The sequence below is a fragment of the Phycodurus eques genome, chromosome 9, assembly GCF_024500275.1.
Source record: "Phycodurus eques isolate BA_2022a chromosome 9, UOR_Pequ_1.1, whole genome shotgun sequence".
NCBI classification, from domain to species: domain Eukaryota; kingdom Metazoa; phylum Chordata; class Actinopteri; order Syngnathiformes; family Syngnathidae; genus Phycodurus; species Phycodurus eques.
Genome location: NC_084533.1, coordinates 7,525,522 through 7,543,080, shown reverse-complemented (window position 1 = coordinate 7,543,080; position 17,559 = coordinate 7,525,522). Strand labels below are relative to the sequence as shown.

The 17,559-nt window shown below is 41.8% G+C and overlaps 1 protein-coding gene across 1 annotated transcript in view; it reads right to left on the bottom strand.

Annotated features, from left to right (window-relative positions):
* mid2 (midline 2) overlaps nt 1-17,358 on the bottom strand; it is a 151,643-nt gene extending 134,285 nt beyond the window's left edge. Inside the window, exon 1 of the mRNA XM_061685625.1 lies at nt 17,248-17,358. The gene's annotated coding sequence lies outside the window, so the exon portion shown is untranslated. The remainder of the gene's footprint in view (nt 1-17,247) is intronic.
* Nucleotides 17,359-17,559: the final 201 nt, after the last annotated feature.

Below are 17,559 nucleotides of genomic sequence, written 5' to 3'. Positions count from 1 at the left end.
GACCCAAATTGCTAAGCAGGTATAACTTGCACTAATGCATTTAGGACCATGACTGGTCGTGTTGCCACTTGCACGATCATACCTTTTGGACTCTTGCTGTAGCATCATTGAATATTGCGTTACAGTGTATATTATCATCAGTGTGGGAGCTAAATTTGCACTTGAGGAACACGAATAAGTATCAAATATATTTATACATCCACCCATTCTCCGAACCACTTATCCTCACTCGGGTTGCGGGCTTGCTAGCGCCAATCTCAACTAACTCTGGGAGAGAGGCTGGGTACACCCTGAACTGGTCGCCAGCCAATCGCAGAGCACATATAAAAAAACAGGCATTCGCACACACATTCACACCTACGGACAATTTATAGTTTGCAATTACCTTGGATGCATGTTTTTGGGATGTGGGAGAAAACCCAGGCAGGCGCGGGGAGAGCATGCAAAGTCCACACAGGCGAGGATTGATTTGAACTCCGGTCCTCATAATTGTGTGGCAGATGTGCTAACCAGTTGGTCACCGTGCCACCTATATATATATTTAAAAAAACAATTAAACAAAAAAAAAATTACTAAAAAATAAAGAGTAAAGGTGAATTCGAAAGTCCAATGAAAAGTGAAGCTCTACAATATATAGTTCAAAAACCTTTCAGAGCCACAAGCGCTATGTATTCCAAAAAAAAAATAGTCACTGTGAAACACAATCTACAAATAGGACCTGCAGGACTGAAAATACTAGTAATTTACAATTAAAACAATCACATTATTTTTCTCAATTCCAAACCAATTTGCCCGAGGAAATACTTTTACCACTCACCTAACAACAAAATGAAATAAGTGCTGCTTTCTCAATAATTACAGTGCTTTGTGAGCAAAAGAATATCACACTAAACTCGCCCTCATGAGAGATGCATTCCAAGGTACCTGGTTTTGATTCGAGGCTCAATTCTCACAAAATTAGGTACACCAGCAAAATTCCCAATTCTGGTCGCTGAAAACTACAACCACAATAAACATGTTATATACATGTTTAATTAATAGCTCTTTGAAAATCAATTTACCAGTCAAAAAGGTGCATTGTTAGCACTGCAGAGTTTTGAATGCGGTTCTTGAGAATACACAGGTGCATAGCTCATTTGACACTTGAGACTATGCGAGTCCCAGGATGCACATGTCTGGTATCAATGAGTCCCAACCCTGGAACAATGAGTCCCTACAACTTATCATCACGGAATACATATACAGTAATCTTCCACTTTATGATGGTTGTTGCTTTGCGGTACTGCTAGATTGCAGATTTTTATTTGTACAGTATTTTTGGTGTTATCCATTGCTCTTGCTGTCTCTCCCAATATATTGTTTCAGCCGGCCACAGTCGCAACTATTTTTAGGATGATATACACGTAATTTCTCAAAAAGTCTCACGATAAACTTCTTTCTTTTATGTCACTGATATAATCATAATATCGTGCATAATTCAAGTACATCCTTTTTAAGAACAATGACTACCACTTCAGTTTCACGTAAATTGACAGGACATTAAAAAGAGTAAAATCTCCCGTTGGGTCCCCGCGTCGCCTTCAATGACTTAAAACTCATACCCTGTCAGTTCATAATGTGAGAATTGTATACAATGATACAACTGAACGCTGAAACACGAACCTCACAAGGCCAAACAGTACCTCATTCTCATGAGTCAAACTCAAGATACAAGCCCCAAGCAAATGGCTGACAATAAACCCCATTACCCACCCGGGGCATATTTGAGCTACAGGCTTCTACAGTTGCGAATCAAACAGAGCCTTTGTGGTTAAGTCTTACAGAGAATAGTGGCACAATACCTCATGGGTATTTCCGCATTGTGCGTGTCAGACGCACATATGTGCAAAGAGGGACACAAAAACACAAACAAGCGAATGGATTAATGCAGACACTTTCTGCACTGCCAAGTCAAAAGAACACACCCGCTTTGACTTCTCATGACAGAAGACAGTCTTTGTTGGAGTTCTTTTGGGTTGCTGAGTTCTGCAGATGGAAATGAACAAATGACGTCTTTTACCGCAGCATGAGGCGAGCATCTCAACACCCCAAGAAGACCATCTAAGCATTAGTATCAAGGGGCCATTTAAAGAGAGGAATTTCAGACATACAAAGGGGGACTTTCCCAATACCTACATTTAATCAAAAAACCTAGATCTGTAGCTAAAGTACGGACTCAAAGTGGGCTTTTAAACTCAACATGACGTGTTGCTGACTATCAATTCGGTTATAGTGATGTGATTATCCTCCTTTAAAGATCCTAAAGTCATTTTCATGAATTTATTTCTAAATACATTAAATTTGTTTGAGGATAAGTGCTGAAAATGTGTAACGTCTGAGAACAGTTTATTACTGAACTGTTGCGCTATAAAGCTTCTGGCTAAGAGCCCGCCCTCCCCCACCGTATAAGTACCAAGCGCCTTCAGTCCATCTGTGGCTATTCGGCGCAATTGCCACTTCCTAATAGTAACTTGGCCCATTTCTACCACTACAGTGTACAGTTAACCATCAAACTATGCCTACAACCTGAAAAATACAACTTCCTTTAAGTGTTATGCATTTTAGTTTTATTTGGGCTAGCAATGTGTCTGCTATGTGCACCTGCACATGGCGCACAGAGCGAGGCAGCGGTGAAACGGACGACCCCGCCCCCCCAGCGGCTAGTAGGCGTCGGGGCCTCAGAATGCTTGCTGGCCAGCCGCAACAAAAGAAAAAAAACATCCAGGGGGACCAGTGACTCCCCACCTCTGAGTGCACCATGGTCGGCCACAATTCCGGCAATGGTCAGCTGAATTTCAACGGAGGCAAAGGAGGGAAGAATTGTCCCAGCACGGCTGTCGGTCATTGCGCCGGGCCTCAGAGGCTGCCTGACTCTTTGTGGCCTGTGGGAGCATGTCCATCACTTGGAAAGCGCAGACGTTTACCAAGAGGCTAGGGTAGAGAAGGCACAGATTTTATTTTATTTTTTTAATACATTCAAATTTGGCAGCGTTGTTAAAAACACTCTTCTCTGTGGTGTGTCAAATTCACTTTACAGGGTCTTTAATAGTGATACTCCGTAAAGGTTGACTCAAGACAACTGGACTGTTCTTGTTCGTTGACGACATTTCACCTTTAATCCAAAAGGCTTATTCAGTTCGGAATTTTGGTGTGTTGCCTCCCTATCAGAATTAGAATCAGAATCAAAATTGGCATGATTGGCCAAGTATGTTACAGGACACACAAAGAATTTGTCTCCGGTAGTTGGAGCCTCTCTAGTATGACAACCAATAGCCATTATGACGAAATATTCCATACATTAAGGACATAAAAAAGAAAAAGAAAATGCTGGTTTCTAGAGATGGTGTATTTTGGGTTTTCATTTGCTGTTCTCATCAAAAGTATACATATCCTTTATATCCTATCCTTTATATATTTACAAAATCATGAACTATTTCACTCCGACTGTGTGTAGTGCATCTCTATAAATTGAACAACTTAACTAAATCGAGCTTTTGACACTACATTTTGTTTTTTAGATCGACCTGCAGTTTACGACACGCCATGATATTGAACAAGTCATCCCACCTGCATTGCTTGCGGTGGAAACACAACCCAAATAAGGTTTTACCGTTCTCTGCGAACCCTACGGAAGGTACTGGTGAATCGAACTGAACTAACGCTTGGGACATAACTTGGATCTCTGGCTTTGGCAGCTTTTACGACCCAATACAGTGTTGTGCTGTGTTGCCACAACTGGCCACCGCAGCAGTTACTAGATTATCCTATTTAAAAAAAACGTTTAACACGTTTAAAATGTTCTTTCTGAAAGTGTTGCCATTGTAATTGTGCCGATGAGTATACCGTCCAATCCCAAAGACAGACTGTTCCTTCTCCAGAGCCTGGATTTGTTCATTATCACACCTATACAACTACAAAACGATCGAACTATGAAAGTGAAATGAGGTATTTAGCTTCCGGTACGTTTGAATTGAAGGTTTGAAGCACTTCATAGCTCATTCTTTATCCTTAAGAGAATGTCAAAGCGCTTCCATTCATCTCATTGAAGCTGTAGTTTTACAAGTGGGTATATTGGCCTATACATTGCATTACTAATCAGTGTCAATTAAGTGTTATAACTTACAAGAAAGGAGAAAGTGTCTTGTAACAGTTTTCCTTTGCAGTCTTTTGAGGATAAAATATGGCTGCGCTCGCAAATATCCACTAAATTGAAGTGTGCACGTGCCTCAAGTCCACTTACAGTAAGCTTTTAAATTACATTATATGAGAGTCTATAAATTACTGAACCAACAAACATCTCTCTTACTAATTCTGGTATGTAAAATCTGCTTGAGTGAGCAATAGTTGCAGGATAATAGAAATCAATTACTGATGTTTCCTTATTAAATGGCAAGTGAAACTGCTTTTCTTATGTTGTCAAATTAGTTTTAATAGGCTTGGTGAGTTAGTCTTGCTCTCTCACGCGCACACACACACAGCTTGCTAGACAGGTCTCTTGACAATGAAGTGCCCTAATTAGTGTGGATAAATATTGGAGAGCACTTGTTTAAAGCAAAGAGAGCATCCTCTGTGATTGATTTGTTGGTTCTGTTGAAGAAAAGGTCACATGGGATGGGGACACACAACAGCTTTGGTGAGTGTTTGTGGAGGGCCCCTCTAATGGGATATACAGCAACAAGTCATTCATTAATATACGGTCCATTATATAAACTCCTGGAATGAAAAGCAAAGTATATACGACTAAAAAGGTGGAAATATAACTCATAAAGGAAAATGAAAAGGGAGGACTGGAAGAGGAGGATAAGTAAAGCAGAGGAAAGAGGGGAGGGAAATAAGCAGGATGGGAAAGGAATGAAAGATCTGAGAAATCATCTTTAAAGAGCTCTCCCTCTCTCTCTCTCTCTCTCTCTCGCCCACGCACAAACACACATGTACACGCACGTACACACACACATCATGCTGCACTGATGTGATGCACACCAGATAAGTACCAACGCATTACTTATGTTGTGCTTTATTCTTCAGTGCCTGCGATACGTTATTAAAAATGAAAATGTATGATCACTCTGACACACAATTAAAAACTCACACGTTCGGTTTCCCATGTATTGTGAAACAAATCAACCTCATTCCCAAGTCCACTTTTCTCATGAACCATCGAAATCTGACTTGACGAGCGAGGAGAGGAACTAACACAGCTATGAAAGAATATATCCATAGTGCCATCTAGTGTCTCTCAGTAAAACACACAAAAAAAAGACTGTAAATGTTCAGCTGAGAGGTTGGAGCAGATGTCCTCAGTCTTACAGATTTACATGACTGACTCCATCATATAAAAAGGTCATCATTATTTCACTATTAAAGGTCAACACTGTAAAACATTTAATAAGACCAAGGATAAAACTTTCACACTACACTAGAAATTCTAACCCCAAATCATTTTACCAATCAATTTGGGACAATTATATGCATTGAACTAGTAGTTACAGTTAGGGGGAAAGCCCTTTTTTGTTACAGCATGACTGTGCCCCTGAAGGCCTATAAATACATGCTTGGGTGAGTCTGATATGGGGGAATCTCAGCTGCATGAACACTTTTGGAATGTACAAGAACTCAGATGCCAGCTTAGTGAAGTAGCGGTTAGTACGTCTGCCTCGCAGTCGAGAGGTCGTGGGTTCGAATCTCATCTCAGGCCCTTCTTTGTAGAGTTGGCTTGTCCTCCTGTGCTTGCATGGGGTTTCGCTGTGTACTCCTTTCCACTTCCTCCGGCAGTCGAAAAAACATGCATGTTAGATTATAAACCCCAATTCGAATGAATATGTTGTGTGTAATGTGAAAAAGAAAAAAACAAAAAAACAGTTCATCCATCATCCATCCATTTTCTGAGCAGCTTCTCCTCACTAGGGTCGCGGGCGTGCTGGAGCCTATCCCAGCTATCATCGGGCAGGAGGCGGGGTACACCCTGAACCGGTTGCCAGCCAATCGCAGGGCACATACAAACAAACAACCATTTTCACTCACATTAACACCTACGGGTAATTTAGAGTTGTCAATTAACCTACGATGCATGTTTTTGGGATGTGGGAGGAAACCGGAGTACCCGGAGAAAACCCACGCAGGCACGGGGGAGAACGTGCAAACTCCACACAGGCGGGGCCGAATTTGAACCCGGGTCCTCAGAATTGTGAGGCGGATGTGCTAACCAGTCGTTCACCGTGACGACACACGCCGTCAAATGATTTCCAAAAACAATTTGAAATGTGGACTCATTAGACCACAGCACACTTTTCCTTTTTGCATCAGACCATCTCAGATCATCTTAGCCCCAGAAATGGTGTTGATATACTGTATAGCTTTTGTTTTAACTCGCATTTGTAGCACGTCGTTAACACGACAAACTGTGTTAACTGATCATGTTTTTCTGAAGTGTTCCTGCGCCTATCTGGCAATATCGTTTACACAATGATGCCGTTTTTTAATGCAGTACCGTCTGTGGGATGAAAGATCATGGTCATTCAATGTTGGTTTTTGGCCTTGCCACTTAGGTGCAGAGATTTCTCCTTTTGGGTATGCTCCTTTTAAACCCAATCATGACACTCACCTGTTTCCAATTAGCCTGTTCACCTGTGGAATGTTCCAAACAGGTGTTTTTTGAATATTCCTCAACTTTCTCAGTCTTTTGTTGCCCCTGTCGCAGCTTTTTTTGTCGTGTTGCAGGTATCAAATTCAAAATGAGAGAATAATTAGCAAAAAAAGCAATCACATTCATTAGTTTGAACATTAAATATCTTGTCTTTGTAGTGTATTCAAGAGAGTATAGGCTGAAAAGGATCTGCAAATCATTGTATTCCGTTTTTCTTTCACACAATGTCCCAAATTCATTGGAATTGGTGTTTGTATTTGAAGACGCTAAATTGTTCATAGGTGTGAATGTGAGTGTGAATGATTATTTGTGCCCTGCGATTGACTGGCGACCAGTCCATAGTGTATCCCACCTCTTGTCCAAAGCCAGTTAAATGGTAAATGGACTGCTCTTATATCGCGCTTTATCTCCACCATCACAGTGATTTGCAAAGCCTCACATTCACCCACTCACACATATTCATACACTAAGGGGCGACTGCTGCCATGCTTGCGCTGGCACTGCCAGGCTCACTGGGAGCAAATCAGGGTTCAGTGCTCTTGACACTTCGACATGCGGACAGTCGTAGCTGGGAGTTGAAGCAATGACCCTTAGGTCACTGGACAACCCGCTCTACCTACTGAGCCACAGGCGCCACAGCTGGGATATGCTCCAGCAAATCGCAAACCCTAAAGAGGGCAAGCGCCATAGAAAATAGAGAAGAATGGGAAATAAGTGTGAGCCAGACCCTCTCTCAGGTCAAACATCAGTGGCCTCCAACCACATAAAATGTTGGACAGCAATTCCGACACACACACACACTCAAGTTCATGTATTGGCCAGGTGTTCCAATACTTGTGCATATACTGTATCAGAAATAAGAGAGGGCATAAACAAAGAACAGGCAACAGACATCTAACTGGCTGTGTCTAGTCCGTTGAAGTATCAAATGGCAGAGTCATGTGAGCTTTTGTTGCTGCTGAAATTCAATGCAAACCAACTGGTGGGAGCCATATGCTGTGAAATGCATAATGAAACAGGACTCATCTTGCGGCCACAAAGACCAAAGCTTTGACTGTCTGTGTGAGTGTGTTCACAAGTAATTGCTACTGGTGATTGGTGTACAGGGTGCCAGGCGCCAGTTCTAGGTATGCATACAGTACACATGAGGGGGTAGGCAGAAATGTGAAGGGGGCATCATGTGTACACATCAAGCGCCAGCATATCTGTTGCTGTTGTTGTCGATAAATGCTTTCTCCAAGGAATTGGGTTATTACCATTGTCCAACACCCAAAATATGGATTGCGCTGCCTCTACCGTAAGACCTGTCTATCTTGGATGTTCCACCTGAAGACAAAGCTCCTTAAAGTCACTGAGGCTGTATCGTACCACAAATTAAGATCACCAAACAGTTGATCATGTCTAACTTCTCTTCCAACAATACTCCACACCAACACCGCAGGCTCCCCCTGACACAAATAACTTGTCTCTCTCTCAAAGCTGTATCACTTCCACATACTGTACTTCCTTGACAATAATTCCTTTTTAGAGAGGGTTTTGGAGTCATCTTGTGGCACTTTAAAGCATTGATTGTAGAACGGGTCCCGCTAGTGGTACGCAAAAGAATCACTGCCCAAGTACTGTTGGGCTGTATTTAACTTTTTCATACAATGATTTGTATTAAACTCTTATTTAGGTAGACTTTTTTAAAATAAATCTTTGTCATTGCGCAATATCAGTTATAGCTTGCAATCAAATAATCGGCGGTCATGTGTTTTGGACATGCACGGCTCGCTGGAAAACGGTCACCACCAAACGCCCTCACAATATACTGTAGGCATTTGCTTACACAATGACATGGAGGCAAGTCATGGCTATATCTAGTTGGAACTTCTCAACTTCTCAACACCAGCTCGGGCAAGGACTTGTTTGCCCTGGATGACCCTACCAGGGGCACAAAGCCCCAGACAAGTTATCTCCTAGGATCATTGGGACACACAAACTCCTCCACCACAATAAGGCATAAGCGCATCAATATCAGGTGTCGAATACTAATGTAGCAGCCAAGTTCAAAATGTTATTTAAGTGGTCACATAAGGTGTCGTTAATACACCCTCCAGTGAACAAAATCAACAACAACGGTTACTTTATTGGAAAATAGCAGTCAATGTGTTCCTTATCCCCGCGGGCTGGAGTGGACCCCCGACGGCCCGGTTCTGGCCAGCAGGCTATATCTTTGACACCCCTGGTATAAGAGACATACATTATATTACATTACCCCTGTTTCTACGTATATATATATATATATATATATATATATATATATATATATATATATATATATATATATATATATATATATATATATATATTGTTTCCCCCCACTCTACTTAGCTTTCTGAAAAACGAGAATCCAATTAAATGCTCTGCACGCTCCGTATATTTTGCCTTTTCCCCTGTTCATTTTTTTTTTTTGAAAGCGACTTCAGAAAGGTCATTAATTATGAGAATCTACCTTGTCCATGATATAGGATGGACCACTAACTCTGTGTGCCACTAGTGATTGGGGGAAAAAAAAGAAAAAAAAAAATCACAAAAGATTTTTAAAAAAGGCCATTAAGAAGATACTGTATGCGCAAACATTCAAGGCAAATCTTCAAGCTCTATCTGTGATATAAGACTGATTTAATAAGGTTGGTCTAATAAGATTGGAACGGAAATGTCATTTGCGTGACTCGAGAAATAATTTTCTTTAAAGGCCACAGAGGCTAACAACTTCTGGGGCCACAGCATTAGGTACACCTGTATCTAATGACTAATCCAACACACAGACTTAAAGGGGACATATTTTGTCAAACCAACTTTTGCATCTCTATGGTGCCTCAGTAATCATGTGAAATATGAATTAAAATCATACACGCATTCCTGAGTTCCAGACGTTCTTTCTGCCGAGAGGCCTTACAATCAGGTCATTTGATTTCTCGAGCTTATCTACGTCACTGGCGAAGATCTCCGCCTTCCCTTTCCGCTCCCGAGCCAGCGATGTCAACATAAACACCCGTGCTCTCACAAGTGGGTCTTCCAACACGGAGCCGATACAAAACTGGGTCATGTTGGAGAGTCACTCAATGGAGGTCTAAATGGCCAAAACACGGGACCTTTAACAAAGATAATGCTCACTTTTGATTGATTGTCAGGGAGGGATTCATTTCACAATATATTTAATATTTAGTTTGCACAGTCGTAACCACATCACATCGACAATTGTTTACAATGTTTTACTCCTTGCATATATTGCAGTAAAGCCAATAAAAGTACAGTATTAGAAACACCTAATAGTAAGATGCAGTCCAGTTGTGATAAACCGCTCATTTCAAAAACTGTGGTTTTTGAAATGAGCGTTACCAGTGATTCAAACGTAGCTGCTGCAATCAAATAATATTTTGACTCGTGACATATGTAAGCAGTCTGATTTTGTGGCTCTGCGTTACATAACTATCCCAACGCTTCCTGCACTACTGGCGACCACACTGGGATTCGAAGCCACACTTCCACCATGTCATGTATTGGAGAGACGAGTGCGGCCAGTGCCCTCTTTTCTAGTGGGGAGTGGAGTTTCTTAATGTACATCCTGCTTAAATCACGACATTCAAATAAATAAACGCACGTGGACAACTTGTTTAAAAGAGGTTGGGCTGAACAGACGGCGTCGTCCAATGGAGGCGTCCCTCTCGTCCAATCCGCAATGAATCTTATCTCCCGCACCAGTACCTACCTCTTCCTGTAGCTTCGTCCAATCAGTGATGAGTCTTATCCAGTTCCTACCTTTTCCAGTAGCTTAATTTCGTTTTGTTTTTTCATTTGCTCTTGTGATTTTTCATTTGCTGTTGTGTTTAGTTATTTGTTGTTGTGATTTGTTATTTATTGTTGTTTTTTGTTTTGCTGTGTTTTTTATCTCCCTTAGAGATAGGGTGAGAAGCTCGGTCATCTGGGAGGATCTCAGAGTAGAGCCGCTGCTCCTCCACATCGAGAGGAGCCAGATGAGGTGGCTGGGGCATCTGATTTGGATGGCTCCCGTACGTTTCCCTGGTGAGGTGTTCCGGGCACGTCCCACCGGGAGGAGACCCCGGGGACGACCCAGGACACGCTGGAGAGACTACATCCTTCGGCTGGCCCGGGAACGCCTCGGGATCCCCCGGAAGAGATGGATGAAGTGGCTGGGGAGAGGGAAGTCTGGGCGTCCCTGCTAAAGCTACTGCCCCCGCGACCCGACCTCGGATAAGCGGTAGAAAATGGATGGATGGATGGTATTTTTTAATTTGCCGTTGTTTAATTATTTGCTGTTTTGTTTTTTTTATTTGCCATTGTGTTTAATTAGTTGGTGCTGTGTTTTTAAATTTGCCATTGTGTGTAGTTATTTGCTGTTGTGTTTTAAATTTCAGGGCCACTGTAAAAGGGGCCTATTATGCTCAGTATCATCTTAAATGTTCATTCAAGAGCAGCAAGCAGCAATCCTTATTTTTATCTGAAGCCTTTTTTAATGGCACTTAAAGTTCATTTTGTGCCTTACACAGGCTGTGGTAGCTGTGTCCCGAAAAGGCACTTCCTCTATCAAGCCTGCCGGGAAGGAGGAGTTAGCAGTGACTGCACTTCAAGGTCAAACCTAATGTGACCAGAGCAGATGACATCATCTGGTCACGAAAATAAGGAAAACGAAGTGGTGGGTTCAGTGTATACTGCATGCCGATATAGCATTACTTTCTATATTGATTACCACTTAAATAAATAAATACATACATAAAAAATACCCACATATTTCAAGCATGTTGTTCGATGTTTACTTGGAAAAGTAGATCTGCTTTTAAGAGAATCCTTCAATGACTGCCTGAGCACACAAAGGGATTTTGAGCTCCACCACAAAGTCACGCAAAGGATTGCCCTACTTGTGCATTTTTAAGAAGAAAATATTGAATCTCCGGAAGCAAGCATAAGCAAACCACGCACAGCACAGAATGGTTCGGAAATGTATTGGATTAGGACGTCTGATGCCTTATCATTTGAAATGTAAGAAACTCACAGGGGCATGGAGGTAATCTAAATGTTGCTAAAGAGTATAATATACTGTAGCTATAAAAAAAAAAAAAGATAATACAGAGGTGCAGTAACTTCATGCTCTGCGACAGTATAGTCTAAGGGAAATAATATTGAACTTTTTGTTTTGATAAATGAGTATGGATTTTAAAATATATGAAATATACAAATATTATATATTAAATATACCGATACATATATAAAATTACTTTGTTGTTAAAATGACTTGAAATTACTCGAAACCCAAAGTTTAGGACCTTGTCGACACAGGCTGTCTCGACTTGGGACTTGACTGCATTTGAGGGCAAAGACTTGACTTACTTGTGACTTGCAAAGCAATGACTTAGTCCCACCTCTGCCTTCTTCCTTCTAATGGAAGTATGGAGTATTCCCCCCCCACACAGACGTTAAGTCACTGGCATATATAGATGAACAAAAATGTAATTGTAATGAATAAATAATAATTGTTGGACAAATGAAGTGAAATTGGCTAATGTTCCGCAAGCACCACTGATGAGCTCTCACAACACTAGTGCGCCATGGCTCCCAGGTTGGGAATCACTGCATCATAGCACTCAAGAAAAAAAGGTTTTAAATCAGAATCATAATCATCTTTATTTGCCAAGTATGTCCATAAACACACAAGGAATTTGTCTCCGGTAGTTGGAGCCGCTCAAGTACGACAACAGACAGTCAATTTACAGAACACTTTGGAGACATAAAGACATTGACAAAAACCAATTGTGCAAAAAGATGCAGAGTCCTCTAGCACTTAGAGCAGTTCGAATGACTAATATTGCAATAGTCCGGTGCAATGACCATTGTGGAAAGGGCGTTGAGACTTCAAGGAGTGTATGCGGTTTAAAGTGACGAGTAGTGCGATCATCTGGGACAATGTTGGTTGTGCAAATGTTACAGATACTCCTCAATCAGTGTGCAAATGGAGCAGATGCTATTCTGGCATGAGTGGCCGGTATATGCAAATAGTGCAGCATGGAGAGACAACTACAGTGAGTGCACGAGTAATACATAATTGGCCCCACAGAAATGTGACAACGAACTCAAGTCAAAAAATTGCCTGCTTGTTGTAATGGAATTATAGGTTAGGTGTTTAAGAAGTTGATCGCAAGAGGGAAGACGCTATTGGAATGTCTACTAGTTCTAGTTTGCATTAAATCTAACAGAATCCAATCCATGAGGTACAATTTTTGACTCATGTTGCAATAGTACAGACACACGCATACAATACATAAAATACAGTTGTTCTGTTCTAACACCAAAAAAGACAGCTAGGTCCCCGACTGGCAACCATTATCCCTGTGCCGTGATCGTGTGGGGTGGGGTTTAGTGGATTAAAATTGGAGAAACTGGTGGGGGTGAGGAGAGACGGTCACAGGGCAATACTGACCCGCAACCATCATCCCCACCCAAGCCAACCAGCACCCCAAGGATGTGCAAATGTATGTAATGCATTAAAAATCCGCGGGAGAAAGGCATGGCGGGCCAGAGTGCCGGGACACCTGGCCGAGTCTCCTGAATCATGAACACTGAAATAATTATCTTGTCTCAATTTAATCACAAATGAACTTAACTCAGTGTGAAATCTCGGCTTCTGTAGCTGAACACAAAGATGACATATTTGCAGGAAGCCATGACAAATATCGAAGACAAAAAACATGCCGCACCATTGAACGCAGTCGATGGTATCTACCTGATAACCACAAACACACTGGTAGCATGAAACCATTTTTTTTTTCAAGTTTCATCTCCTCAACTCAGCTGCAGAATGAAGGGGATGTTGGGAATTGTTTTTTTTTTTTTTTTTCAAACTAATTTTCCCAGCATGGTAATGCTGCGGCATGTGAGTATTTCCCAACGGATACAACTGCCATCTCACCATTGGCTCGAGCGCTAATCTGACCGACAGCTTGGTTGCGCGCCTGCCACGTCAGTGCACCGCCTCCACAAGCCATGCGGCTTTCTTCCCAAGTAAACGGCTGGCTAAGGTGCCCGCTTATCAATCAGTGGGTCTGTTTTCCACTCCGCTGAGCCCCGCGTGGACTCTGAGGACCCTCATAATTGAAGAATAAACAGCTGATGAGTAAGTGAGGCACACCAGTGGTTTGCAGATGACAAGTGGTACTGCTGAAAGCAGCGGTTAGCGTGTCACGCTGTGCCTCCCCTGAGGTTGCTTTCATGTCTGTCTTGCTGATACTCAGCAATGCTGCAAACAAACGGTACGCCCCAAAAAAAAAAAATCCAAGTAGAATTGCTTTACTCATAAACTAAGAAAAATCGGTTGCAGACGACCACAATATATCTCAGCAAACATCTGGATTTTCTCATGCATGATTAATGCCAAACAATTATTGTGAGCGTGTGGATTGATTAATTGTGCATGGCAACCAGCAGAGGCAATGTTGATTCCGTCTTGACTATTTTGCTTTCTAAAGAAGCCAACATTAAATCAGCTATGGGAATATGAGTTATGTCCACGCAAACCTCTCCTATGGTAAATCCTATTGTAACTCTTCTGCTCAATGCAACATTGGCAAATAGGAGTTGAAAACATTCAGACATTGATTTACCTTTTAATAATGGCGGACAATAAAAAAACAACAACTAACTAACAATTACTTTTCCCTCTGCAGAATTCAGTCAAATGAGAGCACTATTATCTTTGGAAAGTACCACTTAACGGTGTACTTAATGAATTAAGTGATGCTATATTGAATTTGCAGGTAACAGCAAAAGTGGCTTCATATTTACAAGGTGACATAACAGGAAGGAAGCAGAAACACCGGTAGAGGTTTTTGGGTCGACCAGTTTAGCAATGCTTCCTTAAAATGAACAGGATGATAGCAAGGAAAACTGAGCACAATTTTCATTTGTCACAGACCCAAGAGAATGTGGTCTTTTCTGACGTGCCGTCCTCACCTAAACCAGACTAAGACAGAATAAGACGTGACGAAAGAATCCGCCAAGAAAAGTATTGGATTGGATGCAAAGATCTAAGTAAACTGTCTTCGCTAGTTGTATTAGGAAACAGGGTGGCGAAAAACAAATCAGTTGAGCCCTTCAGCTAAAGTGCCAGTTCCAAAATGATCTGTCACAGTTCTTTACGGATTTCTCAGAATTGCACACGGAAATATTAGCTATGCTCTAATTATAACCCAGTGCAGTGCAAATACATTATGTAATCTAATCCTCCAGATGACAAGCGTCATCAAATGCGTTTCTCTCCACAAGAAGCTGGACTCTCGATTCTTCCCAGTAAGCCCTGCTTTTTAAAGACGTTCTGTGTGAAAGCACGACAGAAGAGGTCGCACTTGAATAGCCCATTCACACGCAAAGTAAAATCACCTACGATGACCGTCCCACACCTCGAAATATAAGCATGCTTTCTTAACTTTCATAGCACTAGGATTAAGCAATTTCCTGTTTCATCTGAGCGGGAATCCTTAAAGAGGATGTATCACAATATGATAAAATACCCGTACATACTGTACATTCCAATATACAATCTAGAAATAATAATAAAAAGAGGTCGTTTGTCAGGGCGATGACAGGAAGAATGAACAAGATTTGAGGAGCGGTGAAACCTCGAAATAAATTCGCTCTGGGATGTCAACTTCCGATTTGTTCCCATAGGAAATAAGTATGTCGTAATGCATCCCAGGGTCAAAACTGTCACCATAATTATTATTAAGTGTACAGGCAGTGTTTTAAGTGACATTTTAACATTCTTAAAAAGTTAGAATTTGATAACATGACGATGCTGGAGTATTACTAAGCCGTATCTTACAATGCAAACTAAGTATTATTCTTCTCAACCCATATTCACACAACATGCCACAAATCCAAAGAAAAAAAAGCTTTTCAAGCTCACTGAACGCAAGTCTTGTGATGTATACCTGCACTATATGCTGACCCTGTGCATGATGTCAAACACGGACGTTAAAAGTTTTGTTCTTTTTGCCCAAAATGTTGGTCACAATTCAAATGACATCAGGGCGCCCTGACTAAGAGGCTCCACGTGTGTACCATTCAGAACGACTTGAAAATGACTCAAACTCATCTCGATGTCTTGTTGTGTAGTATGTACGTTTTGGGGTTTTTTTTTCAAATTCAAAAGATTTTTGAAGTGCACTTCTGCAAAGACAACCTCTGACCATACGTCACGCTTAAGTTTTCTACGTAATGTAGGTCATTCCAGCGAACCATAGGGAGAGCCATTATCCTCACATGGAACACATGGAAAACATGGAACAGGGTTGAACCTTGCCAGGAGTGGCCGGCCGACAAAGATTACCCCAAGAGAACAGCAATGACTCATCCAGGAGGCCAGAAAGGAACTCAGGAACTAAAGAACTGCAAGCCTCCCTTGCCTCAGTTAAGGTCAGAGTTCATGACACAACAATAAGGAAACACGCCAGCAAGTCAACCTCTGAATGTCTTAAGAAAGCAAAAGGAAGGTTTTGGAGTGGCCGAGTCAAAGTCCAAACTTGAATCCGTTGAAATGCAGTGGCATGACCTTGAAAAGCCTCCATTTTTGTTGAATTCAAACAATTCTCCAAGGAAGAGTGGGCCGAAATATCTCCACAGTGATGTGAAAGAGTCATTGCCACTTATAGAATACGCTTGTTTTCAGTTGTTACTGAACCAGTTATTAGGTTATTAGGGGGCATTACTTTTTCACACAGGGCCAGGAAACTGAGTCATTATTCCCCCCCCCCCCCCCCCTTAATAAATGAAATCAGCATTTAAAAACAGCATTTTAAGTTCATTTGTGATATAGTTGTCAGATATTTACATTTGTGAGATGATCTTCACCATTAGATCCAGTGCAACAGCTGTATCCTATACTGTCTTTACAAAAAAAAAACAATAACACCTAGTTAACAGTATCAGTATTGCTATTGCTGTATTACTGTTGTTGTAATTCATATGACCATTATGCCAGACAATCATTAGTCTAGTCTTTTGAGGTACAATGGCTTCACTTTGTCTGTGGCTTCAGAAGGAGCAGTTCTTAAACCTTACAACTTGTGATCATGCTCTCATCATGGACAGGATGAGAACAACAACAATCAGCCCTATGGTGTTCATTAGTGCTGTACCTAATGATATGACTTGAGAGTGCCACCAATCAAAACAATGGACTTTGAATGCGTCAGTAATCTCCCATGACTGGGATCGGGAGTCGCAGCTCATCTCAGACCACTCTTTCCTTTTTGGGGAAAATGACCAAATGAATTTCTCACTCACTCAGCATTATGCGATGCTATACGAAGGACTCGTTGAACAGCATGCATCGAGCACATATTGTTCCAAAACAACAATCGTTAAACGCTAATATTGGCCCGCCACTCGGGCCACGGACGTTTCTTTTTCTTTCTTTCTTTCTTTCTTTCTTTCTTTTTCAACGTCATCAGCGCTCAAGTCAAAAAACAAGTCATTCGCACATCAACAGCAACAGTATGGTGCGTACTCACCGTGTTCTTGCAAAAAAAAGAAAACCAAAACAATACATGCCAGGATCCCTGATCTATGCTGTGTAAGACGACAGAAGTTTGGACGAGGTGGATAGATGCATCACATGTCACTTTGGGTTGTGTGGACGCCGACGCCCCCCCCCCACCCCTCCCAAAAAAACGAGAGTTCAGTGGGACTAGCTGCACTGTGGTGCGTTTTCCTCCCTCATCCAGAAGAGAACTGCAACTGAACGCTCCCTCGGCGCGGACACGTGACCAGCCCACTGGGGAGCCCCCCCCCCCCCCCCCCCCACCCCTCTGCCTTGCGCCGGC